At 40.9% G+C, this 6,161-nt stretch overlaps 2 protein-coding genes across 5 annotated transcripts in view; one reads left to right on the top strand and one right to left on the bottom strand.

The window, feature by feature from the left end:
* The window catches only part of LOC111957646 (ankyrin-1-like), a 312,240-nt gene that overhangs the window by 46,599 nt on the left and 259,480 nt on the right, over window positions 1-6,161 (bottom strand). The window lies entirely within an intron of this gene.
* The window catches only part of LOC111957647 (oxysterol-binding protein 2), a 275,496-nt gene that overhangs the window by 134,418 nt on the left and 134,917 nt on the right, over window positions 1-6,161 (top strand). The window lies entirely within an intron of this gene.

Genomic DNA, 6,161 nt, shown 5'->3' with positions numbered 1-6,161 from the left:
AGAGGACGGACTGAGAACATTTAGAATGAGAGCAGGGTCCTTTCCAGAATTCAGTCCTTAGCCTATCAGTTTCTAGTCAGTCCTCCTAGTCTCAGTTCTAATCAGTCCTCCTAGAATTCACTCCTTAGCCTATCAGTTCTAGTCAGTTCTAATCAGTCCTCCTAGAATTCACTCCTTAGCCTATCAGTTCTAGTCAGTTCTAATCAGTCCTCCTAGAATTCAGTCCTTAGCATATCAGTTCTAGTCAGTTCTAATCAGTCCTCCTAAAATTCAGTCCTTAGTCTATCAGTTCTATTCAGTCCTCCTAGAATTCACTCCTTAGCCTCTGGCGAGGGAGTTACAGTTGGGTTGAAGTTGTTTAGGCCCCGCCTTAAAAACAATAGAGGTTTTTGAATCAATAGTAGTCTTTGTGTTGGCACACGTCTGGTTTTCACTCTATTTCAGAACCAACGTGAGAAAAACAGAAGTCAATATTAATCTTAATGGCATAGGTTAATCACTTTCCAGTCCTGTTTTACCACACAGTTTTAGTGTTGAGGGCTGAGAAAAGGTTACAGGTATTTGTTTGTCAGAGACCTTAGTCATGCAGCCTCTGCCTTGGACACACACACTCTCTCACTCTCACTCTCTCTCACTCTCACACACACTCTCTCACTCTCACTCTCTCTCACTCTCTCACACACTGTGCAGTGATCCCTGAATAGATGTGGTGATCTTGTTGCCAGGTTGATATCAAGTCATTATGGTATGGATGCTGGATGAAAGGCCACAGGTTTGCTGGATAAAAGGATACAGATGGATCATTTTTTATTTTAATATTTTTTTAATCTTCATTTTTTTAATATTAATAAATGGCTCCCATGATAGGCTCATGTTAATAAACAGTTCAAGGAAAGCCATTGTAGTATTAGGATTGTGGGATCAGCCGTAAGACCCCAGTAGGATCCTCGTAGTAGTTACTCAGTAGTTCTAGTAGCATCCTAGTAGTAGTTAGACTCAGTAGTCCTAGTAGGATCCTCGTAGTAGTTAGACTCAGTAGTCCTAGTAGGATCCTCGGAACCTCGTGGATCGTAAAGTTAGCTGTAGTCAATCCTCGTAGTAGTTAGACTCAGTAGTTCCTAGTAGGATCCTCGTAGTAGTTAGACCTCAGTAGCCAGTAGGATCCTAGTAGTTAGTTAGACTCAGTAGTTCTAGTAGGATCCTCTTAGTAGTTAGACTCAGTAGTTCTAGTAGGATCCTAGTAGTAGTTAGACTCAGTAGTTCTAGTAGGATCCTCTTAGTAGTTAGACTCAGTAGTTCTAGTAGGATCCTAGTAGTAGTTAGACTCAGTAGTCCTAGTAGGATCCTCGTAGTAGTTAGACTCAGTAGTCCAGTAGGATCCTAGTAGTAGTTAGACTCAGTAGTTCTAGTAAGGATCCTAGTGGTAGGATATCTGTATTGATGTGTCTCAGTAGTTCTAGTAGGGACCTAGTAGTAGTTAGACTCAGTAGTCCAGTAGGATCCTAGTGGTAGGTATCTGTATTGATGTGTCTCAGTAGTTCTAGTAGATCCTAGTAGTAGTTAGACTCAGTAGTCCCAGTAGGATCCTAGTAGTAGTTAGACTCAGTAGTCCTAGTAGAATCCTAGTAGTAGGTATCTGTATTGATGTAGTTCTAGTAGGATCCTAGTAGTAGGTATCTGTAATTGATGTGACTCAGTAGTTGTAGTAGTATTGATTATGTATTGGTACATTATTAACATGAATGGTGGTATCTCCAGGTGGAGTTGTCATCTCTAGACTTCCTCCTCCACACCAAAGCGCTCCTTCCACCATCAACTATCTGAACACAGCCGTACCCCAGGAGCTGACAGCCTCCAAGGACAGAGAGGCCAAGACACAGGTGGAGAAGGCTGGACAGGGAAGACAGGTATACATTATGCTATGCTATACTATACTTTAATATTACTACAACTATACTGTAAATATTACTATATCATAATATACTGTACTATACATAATATACTATGGTGTACTATAATATACTATGGTGTACTATAATATACCATACTATAATATGCTGTACTAGTCCATACTATAATATACTATACTATACTGTAATTACTGTAAAATACCATTCTATAAATATACTGTACTATACCATACTATAATATCCATACTATACCATAATATACTGCACCATACTATATTATACCGTACCATAATATACTGTACTATACCATACTATAATATACCATACTATCATATAATATACTGTACTGTACCATACTATATTAAATAAAATACTATAATATACATGTTCTATACCATACTTTAATATACCATACTACAATATCATATACCATACTTAATATAATATACTGTTCTATAACCAACTATAATATACTTTAATATAACCCATACTATAATATACCGCAATATAGTATACTGTTCTATACCATACTTTAATATATTCATACTATAATAGACCATACTATAATAAACTATACATACTATATTATACCGTACCATAATATAATATACTGTACTATACCATACTATAATATACCATACTATCATATAATATACTGTACTTTACCATACTATACATACTATACTGTACCATACATACCATACCATACATAATAATATACTGTGCTATACCATACTTTAATATACCATACTAAATATAACTTTCTGTTCATACTATTACCATACTATAATAGACTGTTCTATACTATATATATCCGAATATACTGTTCTATAATATACCGTATATACTGTGCTGTACCACTACTATAATATCACTGTTCTCTACCATACTGTAATATACTATAATATAATATACTGTTCTATACCATACTATAATATAATATACTGTTCTATACCATACTATAATATACTGTTCTAATAACCATACTTTTAATATACTATAATATAATATACTGTTCATACCATACTATAAATATACTATAATATAATTATACTTTCTATACATACTAATATAATATTTATTAATATTTCTATACATACTATAATTACTGTTCTATACCATACTTTAATATACATACTTTAATATACTGTTCTGTACCATACTATAATGTATTGTATATACTATGAATATACCACACTATAATATACCATACTGTACTATATTTAGTGATTGTAGAACGTGTGGCCATTAAAGACTAGTATTAACTCTGTTCAAATGTCGTTTCATTGTTTCTCGTCCTTCGTGTCGAAAGGAGCAAAATACGGCAATGTGTTCAACTTCAAACTGTTTGCTAGCTGGGTTCATTCCGTGTGGAGGTCTGTGATGACCGGCGGAACATCGCTGACATCAGAATACAAGGTAAGACGTGTGACCAATCATCTGAAAAAGACTTATTTTTTTTTGGGGGGGGGGGGGGTTATGCTGCTAATAAACTTACAAATCAACTTTGGAAAATGTCCTTCGAAGTTTATTTCAGTTATTTACATACTATATTATTACTGTGTGGATGGGAGGTGTACTTGACTTGGCTTAATTTGTCATCAGGTATTGATGGGTCAGTGTTGGTCCAGACAAAGAGACAGCGGTGTTCACCAGGCTCAGGGATATAGTGGTGCTCGATGTTGACCCAAAACCATCCACAAAAAGGTGAGTTTGAATTTAAAAATGATTATTGCATTGGTCCTGTCTCTCAGTTACTCTACCTTTTTTGTTTTGTTTAGATACTATTGACTAGTACAGACAGAAGTACACCGTTGGCCAACACCATGTTCTGTTATTACACACATCGTTAGTGAGCTGAAGTGGTCGTTGGTAGCAATGTAGTCTGTTTTAATTACAAGGCAGGCTGTAACATCATCATACTGTCCTGGTGTGTCCTGTAGGCCGTCTCCATCGTTAGTGAAGCTGAAGTGGTAGTTAGTAGCAATGTAGTCTGTTTTAATTACAAGGCAGGCTGTATCATCATCATACTGTCCTGGTGTGGTCCTGTAGGCCGTCTCCATCGTTAGTGAGCTGAAGTGGTAGTTTAGTAGCAATGTGTCTGTTTTAATTACAAGGCAGGCTGTAACATCATCATACTGTCCTGGTGTGGTCTGTAGGCGTCTCCATCGTTAGTGAGCTGAAGTGGTAGTTAGTAGCAATGTAGTCTGTTTTAATTACAAGGCAGGCTGTAACATCATCATACTGTTCTGGTGGTGGTCCTGTAGGCCGTCTCCATCGTTAGTGAGCTGAAGTGGTAGTTAGTAGCAATGTAGTCTGTTTTAATTACCAAGGCAGGCTGTATCATCATCATACTGTCCTGGTGTGGTCCTGTAGGCCGTCTCCATCGTTAGTGAGCTGAAGTGGTAGTTAGTAGCAATGTAGTCTGTTTTTAATTACAAGGCAGGCTGTAAACATCATCATACTGTCCTGTGTGGTCCTGTAGCCGTCTCCATCGTGGCGAGGAGGTGTTCAGCTTTCAGATGTCCCTGTACCCAGCGCCACGGAGGGAGACGGTTACTCAGACACGTCCAAGGTGGACGGAAGTCACCATGAGGCTGGGCTGCATCCAGATGTCTACCTGCACAAGTTCCTCATGTCTCTACTGGTGAGGAGAAACCTCGGGGATTTAGGTATCGAGAGCTGACCACAGGGTCGGGCTCAATTTCCAGATCAATTCCAGTCAATTCAGGAAGTACATTGAAATTCCAATTATCTTCAATGCTTTTCATTAGGGAGAAAAAAAAATGGAATTCAAATGTGAGCCTGTTTCCTTTTTATTGTTTCTCTTTATCCTGTTATTGTATTTTGTTTATCTTCTATATGTGACTCTTTTTCAGCCTCTTATAGCTATCAGTATCCTCAGTATATGTAAACATGTGGTGTTATAGCTATCAGTATCCTCTCTGTAAACCTGTGTGTTATAGCTATCATGTATCCTCTCTGTAAACCTGTGGTTATAGCTATCAGTATCCTCAGTATCGTGTTAAATCCTGTGGTGTTCTCTCCAGGCCTCTTATAGCTATTCAGTATCCTCAGCTACATTCTCCTTATGAGGTACAGTTTTATGGCATGTTTGTATAGCATTAAACCTTCAGATTATGGCATGACAGCACAGCACAGCCATTAAACACAGTTTATGGCCATGCAGCACTAAACTACAGCATTCACCCTTGTTTGGCAGCTTCACACACCCAACGACACCCACAGCACTGTTAACCACTACCTCACGCCAGCAGGCCCTGAGTTTAAGCCCGGGTTAGGGCCTAGTTTAAGGACCGGGGTTAGAGGCCCTAGCTTAAGGACGGTGTTAGGGCCCTATCTGAAGGACCGGTTAGGCCCTAATTCTAAGGACGCCGGTTAGCGGCCGCTCCGGTTTAGGTATCTTAAGGACCGGGTTAGGGCCCTGTCCTTAAGGACCGGGTTAGGGCCCTGTCTTAAGGACCGGTAAGGGCCCTAGTCTTAAGGACCGGTTAGGGCCCTAGCTTAAGGACCGGGTTAGGGCCCTAGCTTAAAGGACGGCGTAGGGCCCCTACTTAAGGACGGGTTAGGGGCCCTATCTTAAGGACCGGGTTAGGGCTTTCTAAGGCGTTGGGCCTTCTTAAGGGACCGGGTTAGGCCCTATCTTAAGGGACCGGGTTAGGGCCCTAGCTTTAAGGACCGGGTTACGGCCGCATCTTAAGGATCCGGCGTTAGAGGGCCTAATCTTAAAGCGAACCGGGTTAGGGCCCTATCTTAAGGGACCGGGTTAGGGCCCGTCTTAAGGAACGGGTTAGGGCCCGTCTTAAGGACCGGGTTTAGGGCCCTGTTCTTAAGGACAGGTTAGGGCCCTGTCTTAAGGACAGGGGTAGGGCCCCTAGCTTAAGGACCGGGTTTAGGGCCCTGTCTTAAGGACCGGGTTAGGCGGTCTAACCGTGGGCATGCTTAAGGACCGGGTTAGGGGCCCTATCTTATAGGACGCGGTTAGGAGCCCTATCTTAAGGACCGGGGTTAGGGCTCCTAATGGACCGGGTATGGCCTTTTAAGGACAGGGTTAGGGCCCTAGCTTAAGGACCGGGTTAGGCCTGTCTTAAGGACCGGGTTAGGCGCCCTAGCTTTAAGGACCGGGTTAGGGCCCTGTCTTAAGGACCGGGGTTAGGGCCCGATCTAAGGACCGGGTTGGGCCCGATCTTATGGGAACCGGTTAGGCCCGATCTTAAGGACCGATCTTAA

The sequence above is a fragment of the Salvelinus sp. IW2-2015 genome, linkage group LG33 (genome assembly GCF_002910315.2).
Source record: "Salvelinus sp. IW2-2015 linkage group LG33, ASM291031v2, whole genome shotgun sequence".
NCBI classification, from domain to species: domain Eukaryota; kingdom Metazoa; phylum Chordata; class Actinopteri; order Salmoniformes; family Salmonidae; genus Salvelinus; species Salvelinus sp. IW2-2015.
The sequence above is the reverse complement of the archived record's forward strand: the minus strand, read 5'-3'. Positions and strand labels throughout refer to the sequence as shown.